Genomic DNA, 19,676 nt, shown 5'->3' with positions numbered 1-19,676 from the left:
AGTCGGGGAAGATGCATTTTTAGATCTCCTTTTTAAACTAATTTTTACTGTATTTATCTTCCAAGGGGGTATCGTAAAGTTTTAATTACCATCCAGAAGTTATTACAATATATTGACCAAAATGTTGTCAGTGTCATCATTCACTTCTAAGAACATGATGTTGAGAAATTCAGCTCATTGCATGCTTTATTTCTTTTACCGATTGTGCCTGAAGTGACTAAAGTGTGAGATGGAAAAGAATGAGGCTTGCAACATGATAGAGTTCCTGCATTTGAAGGGTAATAGAACCTGACCGTGTTTGTTTCTGGAAAGGGGTAAGCAATTGTGGAACCCAGTGTGCAGACACCTTAGAGATGTTCAATTCTTGAATAATATTCCCCACACACTGCCATAACTAAGGTCAATTTAATTCATGATCATTTGGATGGTTGTTTGTTTGTCTTCCAGGTATAAACACTCCACTTTCTTCACTGTGGCTGCATTGTCCATCAATGATGGTCTTAAAGGTCTTAGATTGGCTGTGTGGAAATTGTGACCACTTTGGAAATTCCTTTTCCATCTCACTATAGTGTCTTAAGTTGGCAATCATTTCCATAAACTGCCATCATCTGATCATGAATTTGGCAGGCACTATTACTCTTCAAATGCAGGAACTTTATCACGCTGTGATCCTCAGTCTTCTCTATCTCACATTTACTGTCAAATTAGTTAATTAAATAAAGGATACAATAAGCTGATTGTCTCAACATTATGACCTTAGGGACCAATGCTCGAAGCTGGTGGTTCCATGCACTATGCTCTGCGCTGGCCTCCTAAACTAGGCATCGCCCTAGCAGTAATGTTATACTGTGTGGGGCGCGTAAGGGTAATTCGAGGTTCCAGAGATCGCCGGATCCCAAATTACATCTCTTTCCGAGTTGCTACGACCTAGAGGAGGAATAGTATTTAACGCCACCAGGTATTTGATCAAATCAATAGTAGGGTGTGCTGTCATTTGGCTTACCCTGTGTCCAGTTCAGAGGTAGCGTACATACATGTGAGCCCAATGCTAACACTGAGAAAATTTTATCCATACACAATAAAACTTCCAAGTTATAATTAAAACTTTACGGTACCCCGTCATATGTTGGGGTGGAAAACAAAGAAGAAACTGTTCATACACTTTAAAGTGACAACTTGGCCCCTATTCAGTTAACTTTTCTCCTGAGTTTTCTGCTAGGAGATATTGTCACACCTCATAAACAAAATATTCAGAAGAAGTTTTGGGTACTTTTTCAATTGCAAAGTAACAATGTAATCCAAAAAGTAAGATGAAGCAGGCACCCCATCAAGTACTGGGCAATGCCAATCCACTTGACAGTAAACAAGCACAGTCCATCAGCACACCAAGTTAGATGCAATGCACTTTATTGTGCAGTATCCCACATCAGAAAAAAACGACAGTAGTTTTGGGGGCCTCACAAGGTCAAGGCATGTGGTACACTTGCAAAATCACAGTTAACACTTAGATAGAACAGATGAAAGTAACATTGTAGAGAAGATGAAAAAATGCATATGCATATGGACCCTTGTCTGAAGGCCTCTGAATGATTTTGGGTCACGAAATGTAGAAATGTAGATCTGCCAAAACTCTGTCCAATGGCATTTTCTGAGAACTGAACATTTGTATTCACAGCATATAATAACTATGACCACAAAAACACCTAATCACTAGGATGGACCCCTTTACTGGCATAACAATAGGGCCTGCAGCCCCTGCTCCCGCCTGGGGCCCGCTCGGGGCCGTTTTGGGGGTGCTGGAGGGGTCGCAGCATGAGGGGAAAGCCATGGCCACACTCGGTCGCCCCTCCCTCACCTCGGGGCTCTCCCCTCTGTGCTCCCCTCCAGCTTAAATTACTGTCTGGGCAGCGGCGGGTAGTGGCAGCTACATACCTTCCGTGCTCTGCAGCGTGCGTTCCTCTCTCTAGTCTCTGACACGACTTCCTGTTTATAGAGGAAGTCGCGTCAGAGACTAGAGAGAGGAAAAACAGGAAGTCGTGTCAGAGACTAGAGAGAGGAAAAACAGGAGGTCGCGTCAGAGACTAGAGAGAGGAACGCAAGCTGCAGCGCACGGAAGGTATGTAGCTGCCACTACCCGCCGCTGCCCAGACAGTAATTTAAGCTGGAGGGGAGCACAGAGGGGAGAGCTCTGAGGTGAGGGAGGGGGGGACCGTCCCTCCTCCCCGCCGAGTGTGGCCATGGCTTTCCCCTCATGCTGCGACCCCTCCAGCCCCCAAAACGGTCCAGAGCGGGCTCGGGGGGGGGGGGGGGGGGGCACTCAGAATTTCTGCGGGGGGGCCCTGTAGGGCCTAGTTACGCCCCTGGGAGGGAGTAAAGTAGTAGTTGGGGCCCCCTTACAGTTCTGGACAGTCGCAGGGGCAGCTCCCCTGTAGTTATACCCCTGGCGGCAACAATCATATGGTGACTATTTACAACACTAAACAATCCACCTAGATTACGCTGCTTGTCTGGGAGCCAGCAAAGTCTAAATAGCAATCACTCTAAAACAGTGTCCTAAAAGGACCCATATACTGTAGATCATTTAGGGTGATAGAAGTCTAAACCATGCATTGCAACACATAGGTTATCATACTGAGTCCTGGTGGGAATTGCTTCCATAAAAATGAAGTTACCTTTTACTGTTTCACAAATTTTTTCCCCATAACTCTTAATGTTTTTAAACCTACTGAGTCATGAAAAACTGTCTGTAGATGACCGGAACATAACACGTTTTTATTTTTAATCCTGTGATATATTTTGCTTTTCGATTATACTGTATCTGAACCCTCTACCCACAGAGGATTAATTATAAAACTTCCATTTGCGGTACACCAGAGGTTATGTTTCATACCAACAAACATACCCATGTTAATGTAATCTAACCAGAGGTCACGACTTGTAGTCTGATAACTATTTAACTTATTAGGCAAGATTGCTCTGCTAATAACAAGCTATGCCTTACATTGGGTATGTTTGACCATAATTTGCTTCCCCCCCCCCCCCTCCCCCCCCGCCCCCCTTGCACTGTAGCTATTATGTCTAAGTGGCTATTTGTCATAAGAAATTTATAAACTGACTGGGATGGATAATTGTATGATTATATCAGCAAATACTAATGAAGTCGGATGGACTAGCACTCGGGAATGGAAGAGGTGACAGTGGCGTTTAATGTCTTCAGAAAAGCATCAGATCAAATTATTCTGCTGTGCGACTGACTAGTGTGGTGTGAGGGCCAGAGCTTCCGTCTAGACGCGATTGGATATCAAACGCTTTTGTGCTCCGCAACCTGATCATTCTGTCGCGTTCCTGTGAAGGGAAACAGGCGCCTGTCACTGTGTGACTCTTCACAGCCACTAACAGAGAGAGGCACTGATAGAATCTCTGTATTAAAGTGCACAGCCATACAGAGTGCCTGGTTAAAGAGGACATTTACCAAAAGAAAGTAGTAGAGGAAAAAAAAACATTCATTGAAAAGTGAGAAGTTAGAAAATACAGGGTGGGCCATTTGTATGGATACACCTCAATAAAATGGGAATGGTTGGTGATATTAACTTTCTGTTTGTGGCACATTAGTATATGTGAAGGGGGGGGGGGGGACTTTTCAAGATGGGTGGTGACCATGGCGGTCATTTTTAAATCAGCCATTTTCAATCCAACTTTTGTTTTTTCAATAGAAAGATGGTCATGTGACACATCCAACTTATTGGGAATTTCACAAGAAAAACAATGGTGTGCTTGGTTTTAACGTAACTTTATTTTTTCATGAGTTATTCACAAGTTTCTGACTAAAACGTGATCAATGTGCTGCCCATTGTGTTGGATTGTCACTGCAACCCTCTTCTCCTACTCTTCACACACTGATAGCAACACTGCAGGAGAAATGCTAGCACAGGCTTCTAGTATCCGTAGTTTCAGGTGCTTTGTCACAACAATATGGTCAAAGGCACTTGGAGATGTTCTAATATTTAAACTTTTAGTAAAGTCTTCTTTGAGGCTTTTAAGAGCGTTGGACATAACTTCTTCAACCAGTTTCAGATCAATAATGTCTTCAACTAACACATCATTTATGTTAACTCTGGCTTGAGCATGTGGCTTACTTTTACCTTTGCTGCGTTTGGTAGCAAGCATTCTTCTAAGAACCCTGGGATGTTCTTGTTGTTGAATCATCAGTGCTGTGCTCCATGTGCATGTTGTTGCTGTACATCTCAGGTGCTTAGTACAGATCTTAAGTTTGCCAAATATGTTAGAGCTATGGCCCGATCCTACCTCTAAGGATCACCGCAGAGCGTCCAGGCGCTCGCTACGTCATCCGTCGGGATGGTGGAAAAAATGGGGAAAAAAAGACAGACAACATAAACTCAGGTATCCAATATAATCATCAGCACTGAATATCCAGTCATTCAATGGCAGTCACCAGACAGGTTACCATCACCAGATGAATGAATCAAATCACCATTAGTTGGTAACAAAACACATTGACATTTATTAAAATCCAAGTTTAAAAACCAACAAGGTACTCACATTGAGGGCCCTTATCACAAGGGACCCATCAGTAAAATACAACATATAATGCACATCCAGAGCATGAACGATCAATCCAGTTGTAGAGTACTGCCCAATTTCCAGAGCTTGAATGGTTTCAGCATTGTGCCATCCCCAGGAGCAGATGGAGACTGAGCTCAGGGCCCTGATGCCTATGAGAGGTGAAATCAGCCTAAGAGGGGTGATTGTAATGAATGGATGGGGCGAGAAAAAAAAAATAGGTTATTTTATTTAAAAAAAAAAAACCTTTGTAAATATATATATATAAAAATTGCAGCAGCAATCAGAGACCAACAACAGAAAGCTCTGTTGGTGGGAAGAAAAGGCGGTAAGATTCATTTGGCTGCTAAGTTGTATGGCCGAGCAATAAATCGTTTAAGCGGCAAAGTGCTGAGTTGTAAAAAATTGCCTGGTCACTAGGGGGTGAAATCCTGTGGTCGTCAAGAGGTTAAAGCCTACTAGTGAATCGACCCCATTGTGACCAACACCCACAGCATAGAGTTGCATAAAAATAGATAAAAACATGCAATATATTGATGCATAAAGTCTTTTTAGACCAGGTCTTGTCTCTTTTCTCTTTAAAGTTCTTACATACAGTTGTTTTAGATTTTTTTACCAGTCAAGGTGTAGAATTGAACGGTTCTTTTCAATAGGGCTTATGGGAATAGCAGCACAAGGTACCCAAGTAAGATGTTGAGAAATGAGAGCCACCATGGATTTAAGTAGCGGACTAAAAGGTATCTTAAAGTCTTCTACTGAAATCACTGCAAAGAACAAAACTACATTGTAAATAAAAACACAAACAAATTTCAGGTTTTAATTTCCAACATGCCTCCAAAAAACAAAATTATAATTTACCACTATAGGAAACCAAGCAAATGTTTTTTTTTGTATTGTTCTTTAAGTTTTTCTAGCATATTGTTTTAGTTTATTGATTCTTTAACTTTATGCCACCATGCTCTGGTTGTGGGGATGTTGGCGAACCTCCGATTTCTCCACTTGGCAAAGTTGCGCTCTCCAAGTCTCATCCTGGCTTTTAGGGGTCCTTCTTGATCAGTTTGCCTCATGGCAGTAAACAGCCCTGACAACACTCAGGACATTATTCTTTTTTAGCATTTAAGTGTGGAAACAGAAATATCTAATAAGATTGATGGGATTGTCCATTAAATGGTTCTACAGGCAACAAAATAACGTCTCCTTCTGGGACCAATTAAAATGTGGAACCCGTTTGTTATGACTCTATTTTCATCTAAAAAAGACAACGCTGACGTTTCAAGGTTATTTCAGAGATTAGGATTAACCAATATTGCTGACATATTTGCTGAGCAAACTCTGCATGATTTATGAGTTTAAAAGGTGGGGGAATCAACATTTCAAGTGATTTTTATCACATATACAATAATGTGAAATTCACTAAAAACTAGCACTCACTCTCATTAAGGGAAATCGCCAGTAAAAAATGAATTGTATGAAAGTTTTTAATGGTCATTGAAGGCCTGTAAAATCAATTATCCTGTTCAGATTCTCCTTGGTTCAGTTGATGGTCACAAACTATACAGCTTTGTTAAACTGAAGACTACATTTTCAGCACCTATAATTATTTGTGCTTCACAATTCTTCCTCCTGACACGGGACTCTTCCCTTCCTGATTTTCAAAAGTGTGAACCATGCTGTTGTGCATGAAACACCCAGCGGAATTTCACATAGATGACCGTGTCACTCATTCCTATCCTTCCCTTGCCCACTCATTTATTTAGTCGGCTAATTACGGAAAACAGGTTTTAAAAATAACCGCAGCTATTAAATATGGATGATATTCATTTCTTCACATTATCCTGAAGGTCTTATTTAAAGCAGCCTTGAAGCAAACCCAGGTAACAGGAACAGAACAGGATATAGAAGCTATATGCTTAGGCAGAGGCATAACTACAAATCATGGGGCCCATTAGAAAAACTTTGAGAACTTTCCATGTTCACACCACGAATCACCATGGTAACTCGCTTAGTCGCGGTGCATTTGTCAGAAATCATTTAATAATTGGGGCAACCATGAACCCCCACCGCCCATAACAACCTCTACTCATGAGTGTTGGCTTGTGAGGCTTAAAGGACACCTTAAAGAGAAACTCCAACCAAGAATTGAACTTTTTCCCAATCAGTAGCTGATACCCCATTTTACATGAGAAAGACAATGATTTTCACAAACAGACCATCAGGGGGCGCTGTGTGACTGATTTTGTGCTGAAACCCCTCCCACAAGAGGCTCTGAATACCGCGGTACTGCTGGCAAACTGCCACAATGTAACAATGTTCAGAGACAGGAAATAGCTGTTATTAGCTGTCTCTAACAGACAGAGCAGCTAGAAACAGCTAAATAACCTGCCCACAGTAACAATGTCACCATGTAATAAATGTCAGAATGTGAATCTGGGAGAGGAAAGATTTTACAATGAGCAAACACTGACTAAATCATTTATACATAATTATGGTAAAAAATGAAGCACTTTTTTTACTACATTATTTTCACTGGAGTTCCTCTTTAAGTGAGATGGATATGAAGACTGCCATATTTATTTCCTTTTAAACAAAACCAGTTGCCTGGCATCCTGCCGATCTTTCATGCATCAGTGTCTGAATCACACACCTGCAACAAGCATGCAGCAATTTGCATTGTTTAATACAAAATAAATATGGCAGCCTCCATATCACTCTTACTTCAGGTGTCCTTTAAGTTGAAGTAATGCAGTTTAAAATAATGCATCCAGTGTTATTTAAAAAAAACAGTAACAGTGCTATGTTACAGCTAATGGAGCTGGCACATACAGGAAGAGCAGAAGAGGTAGAAAGAGGAGCTTGGAGGAGGGCCAGTGCAGGGTGGGGTGGAGCAGAACACCCTGTATACATGTAGGCTCCAGCCTTAGATCCGCCCCTTTCATCTGTGGCCTGTAGGCCCACCCCTTTACACCTGCTATGAAAAAAACCTTTGTCCTGGGTTCCTGGGTGTCACCCCTCTTGCCACTGATAATATATGTAGTATATGTATTTGCTGCACTGGTTGCTAATAACAGCCCCCATTTTTGTCTCCTGCTCTCAAGGCAAGAGTAGTGATGATCTGCTAATGAGGATTAAGCAAAATTTCACATATATTTTTGCAATTACAGCTGTGTGTAATTACGATTTATTAATTCAATTGAGTTTGCATAATCCATGTGCAATTTTGCATAATTACGTCTAATTTTCTCTAATTTTGTAGTGGTTATTAGCAAAGCCCCCATACAAGATATCATTAGCAAAAGTTATCAAAAAGACCTTGTAGTTTCTGAGAAAATCTACTTTAAAAATGCAAAGGAAAAATGGTTGTTAAACCCTGAAAAATGAGAGTTTAAAAAACATTTTTCCTTTATCTGTTTAAAATCGATTTTCTCAAAAAACTACAAGGTCTTTTTGAAAAATTCTTCATTTTTTACTTATTTCCCTTAAAGGGACCCAGAGCAGAGGCCTAAATTAAAAATCTGGACTTACCTGGGGCTTTCTCCAGCCCCAGTAGCCCGCAAAGGTCTCCCGACATCTTCTTGGTTCCTTCCATGGTCCTGCTGGCAGCTCTATTAATCCGGTGACTTCGGCTGAAGTTGCGCATGCGCACAGCAGGCGCATCATTAAGCCAGTTCCGTAAGCATCCTGCACATGCGCAGTTCCGTCTTTAGAGAGGGAGCTCCAGGTAGGTCCAGATTTTCACTTTAGGTCTCTGCTCAGTGTCCCTTTAACATACACAGCAATTTTGTTAGCAATAGCATGTATGGGGTCTTTGCTATTAACTGCTAAAGTCGGCACAAAATTATGCAAAAATTATGCGAAATTTCGGTTCCTGATTACGGTTACAAATGAAATTAATTATGAATCCTCTCAAAATTTTGCCATACGATTTTGCATTGTAATTGTGAATTACAATGCGAAATTATGATTATGTGAAATTCATGCTCATCACTATTCAAAAAGGAATGTTCAGAGTACTCTCTGCCTCTAGTCTACTCAAATATATCCAGACAGTAACAGGAAGGTACCGCTCACTCATTGCCCCTCGATTTTGAAATGAGTGTAGGTGTAAGGAAACGCGGAAATGCCGCCGTCTCTCAAGGTGAGGCGGCTGTTTCCGCGTCCAGCATGGCGTCACAACGCGGAAAAAACGCTGCATGCCGCATAGGCAGTGCGGCGGAATCCGCATTGGGAACGGCGGAATCCGCATCAGAGGCGGCCCCCGCACTAGATACATTGCATGACAGTACTGGTGTGGCTGGGACTGATAGTCCACCAAGATTCAGACTTACACGCGCGCGAGCAGAGAGGCAGAGTTTAAATAGCAGTTAGAAGGGTGTCGGCTGACCAGCTGGGTCAGCTGACAAATTTCACTGCTCTCATTGGACCAGCAATTAGGGAGGTCCTGGAAAGGTCCTAGAGTATATATACTGCTGGTTGTTCACTTGCTCTTTGTCTGGCGTGCGATCACATACGTGGGAGCACCCAGATCCGTAGTCAGATCCTGAAGTGTGCCGGGACCAGCTGGAGCTGTAATCCTACACTTAGCTAGATATTTGATAGCTAAAGTACTAGTTTGATTGTGATTATATGTTATGACTTTTGCCTGCCTCGACTATCCTCCTGAACTCTGACCTTGTACCTCGATATTTCTGATACTCTGTTGCCGAACCTCGGCTCGTTCCTAGACTTTGTTTCTGCCTCCTGATTTTGTACCCCGATATATCTGATACCCCGCTGCTGAACCCTGCCTGTACTTTGATTCCGCCTTTGCCTACTGTATTTGTACTTTATCTGTCCGTGTGTGTACGACCTGGCTTGTCTGACCTCGAGAACCGACCTCACGATTGGAGGCGGTTCCCAGTCCTGTTAGTGACACTTCTTCCTGAGTGTCACTCTCGGACTTTCCTTCCTACTGTCAGTCTGACTCCTCCCGTCTTGGAGAGCTCAGGTCTACGGAAGGAATCCGTGCAGTTCTCCTTGCTGCACTGAGGCCTAGGCCTCCTAGTGTTACTGTTACACCAAAACACTACACTCTACTCAGGCGAACAGAGGTTAGTTTGTATATCGGATTATCGGTGAGACTGCAGATCACTTATAATCTGGTATATATCTGTATTTCCGGCGATACTGCAGATCACCGGTAATCAGATACTCTCTGCGCCCACCGATCGTTACAGAACGCCAGACCCAAAAAATGCAAATGGACGCACATACTGACCGTCTGGGCGCACTTGCCACTTCGGTGGAAAACATCAACCAAGTGCTGGGTAGCCACAAGACTATGATTGATGTCCTGTCAGGCTCTGTGCAAACCCTCCAGACGTCAGTTGACTCAGTGCGATCCTCTCCTAGTACTGACATACGTATGCCTGTACCTGATAAATTTTCCGGCCACAAGTCTGACTTCCGGAATTTCAGGAGTAGAGTGTTATCGTATTTCGAGTTGAGACCCCGATCCTCGGGGACTGAGACCCAACGGGTCACCTTTATTAAAACTTTGCTGTCTGGTGACTCCCAGTCATGGGCATACAACCTGCCTTATACCGATACTGCTCTGACCTCGGTAGAGGAATTTTTTAAGGCCATGGCCATAATCTACGACGACCCTGACCTTGCTGCATCCTCTGAGCGGAAGCTCAAACTTTTACGGCAAGGCAGGGGTCCAGTCGAGGATTACGCGGCCGAATTTCGTAGGTGGTCAGTTACGGCCAGGTTTGGCACTTATGCCCTGTTAGATTACTTCCTGTCTGGGTTGTCGGATGAGGTCTCCGACCTAATGTTAAGCCAACCCGAACCCAAAACAGTCGACGAGGCCATCTCATCGGCCATTCGAATCGACCGTAGGCTACGCCATCAGAGACAGACTAGGGGCAGTCATCGGCTTAGGCCGACCTCTTACACAGTGCCTCCCGCTGCACCCCTAGTAACTCCGTCTCCTTCTGTCTCATCATCTCCGGTCTTGCCTCCACCTGAGCCGATGCAGATCGGTCGGTCTAAGTTGACCCAAGTGGAGAGAAGACGGAGATTGTCGGAACAACTATGTTTATACTGTGGTGAAGGGGGGCATAGGGTACGAGACTGTCTCATTAAGCCTAATAAGGATAAGCCGGGAAACGCTACCGCCTAGGAGTGATAAGGGGTGACACCCTAGGCGCCCAGCTCGCACCCCTGAAAGAAAGACGATTGCTCCTCCCCTGTACGATTACATGGGGGGACAAATCTGAAGCCACAGAGGCCTTTATTGATTCTGGCTCCGCGGCTAACTTCATGAGTTCCGAATTTGCAGAGAAGTTGGACATTCCTCTCACCCCAGTAAAACCTCCTATCCAGGTTACTGCCGTGGACGACTCCCCGTTACAAAGGGACCGTCCGCTCTCCCAGACACCAGAGGTGGAAGTCGTTACTGGGGTACTGCATAGGGAGAGTTTACGTTTTTTTGTGTTACATATAACCACCTCCACCATTGTCCTAGGTATGCCTTGGCTGCAGCTTCATTCGCCACAGATCAATTGGGCGACAGGACAATTAACCAGTTGGTCAGACTTCTGTTCCCAACAGTGCCTAGGAAAAGTGGTATTAGGTCAGACCAAGGTACATGTGGAGGGTGTTCCCGAGCAATACTCCGAGTTCTCGGATGTATTCTGTCCCAGGGCTGCTGATAGGTTACCTCCTCATCGCCCTTTCGATTGCCCCATCGATCTCCGTGCCGGTTGTATGCCCCCTAGGGGTCACCTGTATAATTTGTCTGGACCAGAGAAGGTGGCTATGCAGGAGTACATCCGTGACAATCTGGCCAAGGGGTTCATTCGCCCCTCCCGCTCGCCTGCAGGGGCCGGTTTCTTTTTTGTTAAGAAAAAAGACGGAGGCCTTCGACCTTGCATCGATTATCGGGGCCTAAATAAAATCACGGTGAAGAATCGTTATCCGTTGCCATTAATAGACGATTTATTCACGCAGGTCACAGACGCTAAGATCTTTTCAAAATTGGATCTGAGGGGTGCATACAACCTGATCCGCATTAGAGAGGGCGATGAATGGAAGACGGCCTTCAACACACCCGATGGGCATTACGAGTACTTAGTGATGCCCTTCGGGTTGTGCAATGCGCCAGCAGTCTTCCAGGAATTGATTAACGAGGTATTCAGGGAGGTGTTGGGTAGGTTTGTGCTTGTATACCTTGACGATATACTAATTTACTCCAACAACCTCTCCGAGCACAGGGTCCATGTCAGATTTGTGCTAAACAAGTTGAGACAAAATCTGCTGTACGCCAAGTTGGAAAAATGTATTTTTGAAGTTACATCTGTCGCCTTTCTGGGGTACATAATCTCCACCTCGGGCCTGTCTATGGACCCTGCCAAGGTATCCGCTGTTCTGGAGTGGCCTCAGCCGGTGGGGTTAAAGTCGTTGCAACGTTTTCTGGGTTTTGCAAACTATTATAGGAGGTTCATAAAGGGGTACTCCACCGTTATTGCACCTCTCACCAGTCTCACTAGGAAAAGGGCGGATACTACTCACTGGTCGCCTGAGGCCCTACAGGCATTTTCGACCTTGAAGGAGCTGTTCTGCACAGCACCCATACTAAGACACGTAGACACTTCCTTCCCTTTTATTGTTGAGGTAGACGCCTCAGAAGTCGGGGTGGGGGCTGTGCTGTCTCAACGCTCAGGCTTACAGGGTAGATTGCACCCATGTGCCTATTTTTCTCGGAGATTCTCTCCAGCAGAGAGAAACTACGATATAGGCAACAGGGAACTCTTAGCCATTAAACTAGCCTTTGAAGAATGGCGTCATTGGTTAGAAGGAGCGGAGCATACTATCACGGTTTTTACCGACCACAAGAATCTGGAATACATCGAGGGGGCTAAGAGGTTAAGCCCTCGTCAGGCTCGATGGTCCCTGTTTTTTTCAAGGTTCACATTCGTGATTACGTACACACCGGGCAGTAAGAATACTAAGGCAGATGCGCTATCCAGGTGCTTTGAGCCAGAAACAGCACAGGCCTCCGTCCCTGAGACGATTGTTCCGCGAAAATTGGTGCTGGCTGCAATTGATACTTGGGAAGACTGGAAGGAGACGTTGAGCCCCTTCCAGCAGGACATCCCAGAAGGGAAGCCTGAAGGGGTCATGTTTATTCCCTTGCCCTTTCGTCTTCAGATCCTTGAAATGTTCCACGCACATAAAAATGCTGGACATCCTGGAGTTGCCAGAACACAGGATCTTGTAGCCAGGTGTGCCTGGTGGCCTTCCCTGTCTGTTGATTGCAGGGAATTTGTTAGGGAATGCGCAGTATGTGCTAAGAGTAAACCCTCCCGGCTGGCACCTGTCGGTACCTTACAGCCTTTGCCCGCCCCGAGTGAGCCATGGACCCACTTGTCCATGGATTTCGTGGGTGAGCTCCCCAGGTCTGAAGGCATGTCGGTCATTTGGGTGGTAGTCGACCGCTTCAGCAAGATGGCCCATTTCGTGCCCTTGAAAGGACTCCCCTCGGCTCAGGAATTGGCCGACCTGTTCATCATCCACATTTTCCGGCTGCATGGCATTCCGGAAAACATAGTGTCGGATAGGGGAGTCCAATTCATTTCTAGATTCTGGAGGGCATTTTGCCACCAAATGGGCATGAAGCTGTCTTTCTCGTCCGGCTACCACCCACAGACTAATGGCCAGACTGAAAGGATAAATCAGTCTCTAGAACAATTTTTGAGATGTTATGTTGCGGAGGCACAAGACGACTGGGTCAGATTTTTGCCCTTCGCAGAATTTGCTCAAAATAACTTGAGAAATTCCTCCTCCGGATTTTCGCCTTTTCAGGTGGTAACGGGGAGATCGCCCAAGTTTTCCCCCTTGCCAGTTGCCTCCTCTCCGTTTCCAACCCTGGAAGCCTGGCACAGGGCATTTAAAGTCATCTGGGGGAAGGTGAAGAGTAATCTGGAAAGGGCATTCCAGAGTCAAAAGGGTCAGGCTGACAAAAGACGCTCATTGGAGTGGAAGTTCCAGCCAGGAGACTTGGTCTGGGTGTCCACACGTCACTTAACCCTGAGACAGCCCTCAGATAAACTGGGCCCCAGGTTTGTGGGTCCATTTTCAGTGGCCAAGAAGATCAACAACGTTACGTATTCCGTTGATCTTCCCGCCAGCATGCGTGGGGTAAAGTCCTTCCACGTATCCCTGCTTAAACCAGCAGTCCATGTGGGTCCCACTCCTCCTCCTCCTGTGGTGGTGGACGACCAACCTGAGTACGAGGTAGAAAAGATATTGGATTCACGCATGGTACAGAATTCGGTACAGTACCTCGTACATTGGAAAGGGTACGGCATTGAGGAGAGACAGTGGGTACCGGGTTCACGCATGCATGCAGACGAGTTAAGGAGGGAGTTTCATGCCTTACATCCCGAGAAACCTGGTAGGAGTTGTCCGGAGTCCACTCCTCGGGGAGGGGGTACTGTAAGGAAACGCGGAAATGCCGCCGTCTCTCAAGGTGAGGCGGCTGTTTCCGCGTCCAGCATGGCGTCACAACGCGGAAAAAACGCTGCATGCCGCATAGGCAGTGCGGCGGAATCCGCATTGGGAACGGCGGAATCCGCATCAGAGGCGGCCCCCGCACTAGATACATTGCATGACAGTACTGGTGTGGCTGGGACTGATAGTCCACCAAGATTCAGACTTACACGCGCGCGAGCAGAGAGGCAGAGTTTAAATAGCAGTTAGAAGGGTGTCGGCTGACCAGCTGGGTCAGCTGACAAATTTCACTGCTCTCATTGGACCAGCAATTAGGGAGGTCCTGGAAAGGTCCTAGAGTATATATACTGCTGGTTGTTCACTTGCTCTTTGTCTGGCGTGCGATCACATACGTGGGAGCACCCAGATCCGTAGTCAGATCCTGAAGTGTGCCGGGACCAGCTGGAGCTGTAATCCTACACTTAGCTAGATATTTGATAGCTAAAGTACTAGTTTGATTGTGATTATATGTTATGACTTTTGCCTGCCTCGACTATCCTCCTGAACTCTGACCTTGTACCTCGATATTTCTGATACTCTGTTGCCGAACCTCGGCTCGTTCCTAGACTTTGTTTCTGCCTCCTGATTTTGTACCCCGATATATCTGATACCCCGCTGCTGAACCCTGCCTGTACTTTGACTCCGCCTTTGCCTACTGTATTTGTACTTTATCTGTCCGTGTGTGTACGACCTGGCTTGTCTGACCTCGAGAACCGACCTCACGATTGGAGGCGGTTCCCAGTCCTGTTAGTGACACTTCTTCCTGAGTGTCACTCTCGGACTTTCCTTCCTACTGTCAGTCTGACTCCTCCCGTCTTGGAGAGCTCAGGTCTACGGAAGGAATCCGTGCAGTTCTCCTTGCTGCACTGAGGCCTAGGCCTCCTAGTGTTACTGTTACACCAAAACACTACACTCTACTCAGGCGAACAGAGGTTAGTTTGTATATCGGATTATCGGTGAGACTGCAGATCACTTATAATCTGGTATATATCTGTATTTCCGGCGATACTGCAGATCACCGGTAATCAGATACTCTCTGCGCCCACCGATCGTTACAGTAGGCAGGACCAAATGAATTCCAGTCCCTGGTTAAACATCATGATGAAGTGCCAGTTCCTTATTATTAGTTATGTTGCTAGCATGTCCCTAATTTGTCTCAAAGGAGCAAAAGTGAATCAGTAACACCAGCATTAACATCTGCACATGAACATTCAAAGCAGTTAGCCAAAAAAAGAAATAACCTCTGGCAATCACTACCTGCCCCTGCAGTAATTTGTACCTGCCCCCGACCCACAACCCATTTATACACAATACAGTCTATCTGAATCCAACTCACAAACTGCATAACGTTATCCAACCGAGTGCTGGTCTCTAGCTGGGAACAAAAGCAAGTAAGCTTGGCTAAGTCACACCTTTAAAGGAGTGAGGTTTTGTTCCCTCATTTATCATGCCATATAAAATACCCCTTATTGTTGCAATCCTTGTGTAACGATTGGTGTCAGCGAGAACAGATTTCTCTGATTATTGGTGATCTGCAGTATCACCAATAATACAGATGTTATACCTGATTATGTGTGATCTGCAGAATCACCAATAATACTGGTATAGCCAGAGACAGGACAACCAATGTAAGGGTAGGTGTTTGGTGCAACAGTAATGATAGAGATACCCGCTTTCCCAGAGGAGCTGGGAGATAGTAATATCTCTATATAACACAGGAATACAAACTCCAGCAAGCTGGAGATACAGACAATAGTGAGATAGTTCACCCGAGGAGCGGGTAGAACTAATAATAAACAACCGAACTGGTCACCCGAGGGGCGGGTGATTCAGACTGTAGTGTAGCCACTATCACCTGAGGGGCAGGTAGAAAGGATAGTACTGTAGTGACTATTCACCTGAGGAGCAGGTGATAAAGACTGTGCTGCAGCAACTGACCACCTGAGGAGCAGGTGATTCAGACTGTACTGCAGCTATTGACCACCTGAGGAGCAGGTGATTCAGACTGTACTGCAGCTACTGACCACCTGAGGAGCAGGTGATTTAGACTGTACTGCAGCTAGCAATCTCCTGAGGAGCAGATGATTCAGACTGTACTGCAGCTACTGACCACCTGAGGGGCAGGTGATTCAGATAGTACTGCAGTCAGTCACCTGTGAAGCAGGTGATGCTAGCAGAAGATCTCTCACCAGTGACTAGGCTCACTGGTGAGGACAGGAGAGTCAGACAAGCAGGTTTGGCAACGAGCGGACAGATACGGTACAGCGACAGAAAGCTAGATCAGAGTAGTGTTTCAGGCAGAGTCGGCAACTATATCAGATAGGCAAAGATACAGGATCAGTAAACAGAAGAGTAGTCAGGCTAGCAGAAGGTCATAACAAATAATACAATTCAATTAGTACTTTAAGCTATCAACAGAATCTGGCTAAGTGTAGATCCCCAGCTCCTGCTGGTTCTAGCACACTTTGGAATTTGACTAGGTCTGAGTGCTAACACGTAGCATTTGCAACAGCAGACGCGGAGCAACTGAATGACCTGTCCTATATATACTGCAAGCGCTCCACAGCGCCGCCCCAGTCACTCAACCAATCCGGAGCATAGCTGGAGTCAGATGATCGCCTGATCAGCTGACTCCCCTCCTAGTTGCATAAAGGTCCTGTCGCCTGGCGCACACGCGCGTAGCCCTTAGTCTATGAGCAATAGAAGGACCATGCAAAGCACCAGCGTGTAACTGCGCGGCGGAAACCGCCAGCTGCGGCGCGGAGATAGCCGCCATGCCGCTTGCTGTTGCGGCCGTATCTCCGCTATCCATTACACCTTGCTTTTGATCGTTGCTGACATGTAATAGATGATCTGTCATCCACAGAATTGTATTTCTTAATTTTTTCTTATTGTAAGCCTATGTCAACAGGTATTTTCTGTAACTTTTTCTGTGTAGTCATTTTCCTACAATAAATGTCATTTACAAACTGCTAAAAAAATCCTCATTTTCAGTGATTAATCACTAAAGTAAACATAAGATCTGGTGTTGGCGCAAGGAATTTTGCCATGTTAAAGGTTGATGAACCACATATAACTTTGCTGCAGATCCCATTATGTCTTAGTCTTGCTATACACTGGTCTATGAGGCCAACAGATCTGTGGAGCTGTGCACTGCCTGCCGGGCTCACCAGGTTCACCCCATCTAAGACACAGAACATTTATATTGCCCTTTTCTCTTGACAGACTACTACGCACTAAAGGCAGTAGCAGTTTTAGGGAGTATTGCCCAAGGTCTCTGCATAGGTGCTGGGTTACTGAACAGGAAGAGCCTTCGATTTGGACACTGGGCTCATGTGTCAGAGGCGGAGCCCTTAACTGGTACACTATCCAGCCACCAGTGCTCCTCCTCCTCCCGATCCTTGCAGAGTGTAGGCAGCGGAGCTTACACTTACCTGTCCTCTGGCATTTGTCTTCTCTCCATTGCCAGCGCTCCTCCTTCTCTCTTCTCTCCTGGGGCACCTATGTCCAGTGACAAATGTTAGAGGCGGAACAATAGAGCCCTGATGGCATGCACCTGACTTGATCACTAGGGGCCTCTATTGTTCAGTTTCTAGCATTTGTCACGGGACACAGGGTATAAAGAGCAGACACATCAGGCACGCCGGTGGATAGGTGAGTATAAGCTCCGCAGTTAACAATACATGTCAGTTACTCCAGAATCAAAAGGCACTAATGCCGCACACTCAACCCACCACTTATCAATATTGAGGTGCAATTGTCCAATTCAATCATTTTTAGCCAATTGAGCATAGTATACGGCATCAATTTGTAGCAGATTTGATCAAAGTGATCGAATCTGCCAGATATTGAAGGGGAAAATCGATAAGTGTATGCAGGGCCGGCGCTACCATTAAGGCAAAGGAGGCAGCTGCCCCAGGGCCCCAGAGCTTGTAGGGGCCTCCAGTGGCTACAAGAGGAAAAAAAATTCAAATCGGCCTTATAGTTTTTGAGAAAATCGATTTTAAAGTTTCAAAGGAAAAAAAAATACACATTTAAAAACCTGCCGACTTTAATGGTTAATAGCAAATCCACCTTAAATGCTAGAAACCCTAAATTTGCAGGATATGTTAAGGAGATCATTAGAAATAAGAGGAAAAAACAATTTTTCAAAAAGACCTTATAGTTTTTGAGAAAATCGATTTTAAAGTTTCGAAGGAAAAAAGTATACTTTTAAATGCGGTAAATGTCACTTTTAGTAGCAAACCTAACGGTAGTGTAATTTTACATGCATCAAACGAAAGCGCAATAAATTTCCTGACGGGGTTTCCAGGGGGTCTATACGCAGCCGCAGCGCTTTGGCCAGGGATCACTATACAGCCGCAATATGGCTGTATGAAGATCCCTGGCATTTTTTCCTATTTTCCCAATTTCTTTTTTATTTTTAGAGTGTGGGAATTTTTTTTTTTTTTTAATTATGTGGGGTTCCCCCTCCTGAAACTTTTTAACCCCTTGTCCCCCATGCAGGCTGGGATATCCAGAATGTGGAGCTTTGACCGATGGGGGCTTCACACCCTGTTATACCAGCTGCAAAAAAGGTCCCCTAATGCCGATTTTTGTTCCGGGGTATATGTCGGGGGGCCCCCCAGGTTTATTTTGCCCTGGGGCCCCATTGTTGCTTAAACCGGCCCTGAGTGTATGACACACACCTTTAGTTTAATTTTAAGCTTTCACAAATCTTTTTCTGTACTATACTGATGACTTACCCCAAGCATGCTTTGGAACATGCATGATGTGGAGCAAAAGAACAGAGTCTGAATAATACCATATTTTTCGGACTATATGCACTTTTTCTCCCCCAAAAGTGGGGTGGGGGGAAAGTCAGTGCATCTTAGAGTCTTACAAAGCTCTGTATGTGGCAGACACAGGCTCCTGCCCTTTCTGTCCTCCCTCCCCCCATATGCTCCGGTGGACTCTCCTTACTTACTATGCCCATGTGGCTGATCTGCGCCCCCGGGCTCAATCCAGGGACCGTCTGACTATCTAGCACCCATGCAGACTGTGCGGTGTTGGGTGACATGGGGTCATTTACCAATGAATGATCAATTACCAATATTTTATTATAACTAAATACAACCCTGTTCTCACATTGAACCCTCCCACCTAAAAAAAACCCTGATAAATGCTGGGCCAGAATTTCACCCCATTGCTGATATTTTGTATGGGCACCCATGACGGCACCCAAACTTCCGCCACTAGCAGGTGCTAAAATTCCCCATCACCAAACACATTAAATGGGCACTACAGTGGAAAACTGTAAAATTTAAAATATGTGCAAACATATACAAATAAGAAGTACTTTTTTTCCAGAGTTAAATGAGCCATAAATTACTTTTCTCCTATGTTGCTGTCACTTACAGTAGGTAGCTGAAATCTGACAGAAGTGACAGGTTTTAGACTAGTCCATCTCTTCATAGGGGATTTTCAGCAAGGCTTTTATTCTTTATAAAGATATTCCCAAAAAAGGATTTAAACAATGATGCTGGGCAGCTTCCCTGCTCCGTACACAGTTTTTTGGCAGT

The 19,676-nt window shown here is 45.2% G+C and overlaps 1 long non-coding RNA gene across 1 annotated transcript; it reads right to left on the bottom strand.

Moving 5' to 3' along the window:
- Positions 1 to 4,561: 4,561 nt before the first annotated feature.
- Positions 4,562 to 19,646, bottom strand: LOC137531807 (uncharacterized). Its single transcript, XR_011023765.1, has 3 exons — positions 19,513 to 19,646; positions 8,104 to 8,339; positions 4,562 to 4,753 (listed from the first exon to the last, which is right to left on the bottom strand). It is a non-coding gene; the product is annotated as an uncharacterized lncRNA (long non-coding RNA).
- Between the last annotated feature and the right edge of the window lie 30 nt (positions 19,647 to 19,676).

Source organism: Hyperolius riggenbachi, chromosome 9, assembly GCF_040937935.1.
Source record: "Hyperolius riggenbachi isolate aHypRig1 chromosome 9, aHypRig1.pri, whole genome shotgun sequence".
Classification (NCBI taxonomy): Eukaryota; Metazoa; Chordata; class Amphibia; order Anura; family Hyperoliidae; genus Hyperolius; species Hyperolius riggenbachi.
The sequence above is the reverse complement of the archived record's forward strand: the minus strand, read 5'-3'. Positions and strand labels throughout refer to the sequence as shown.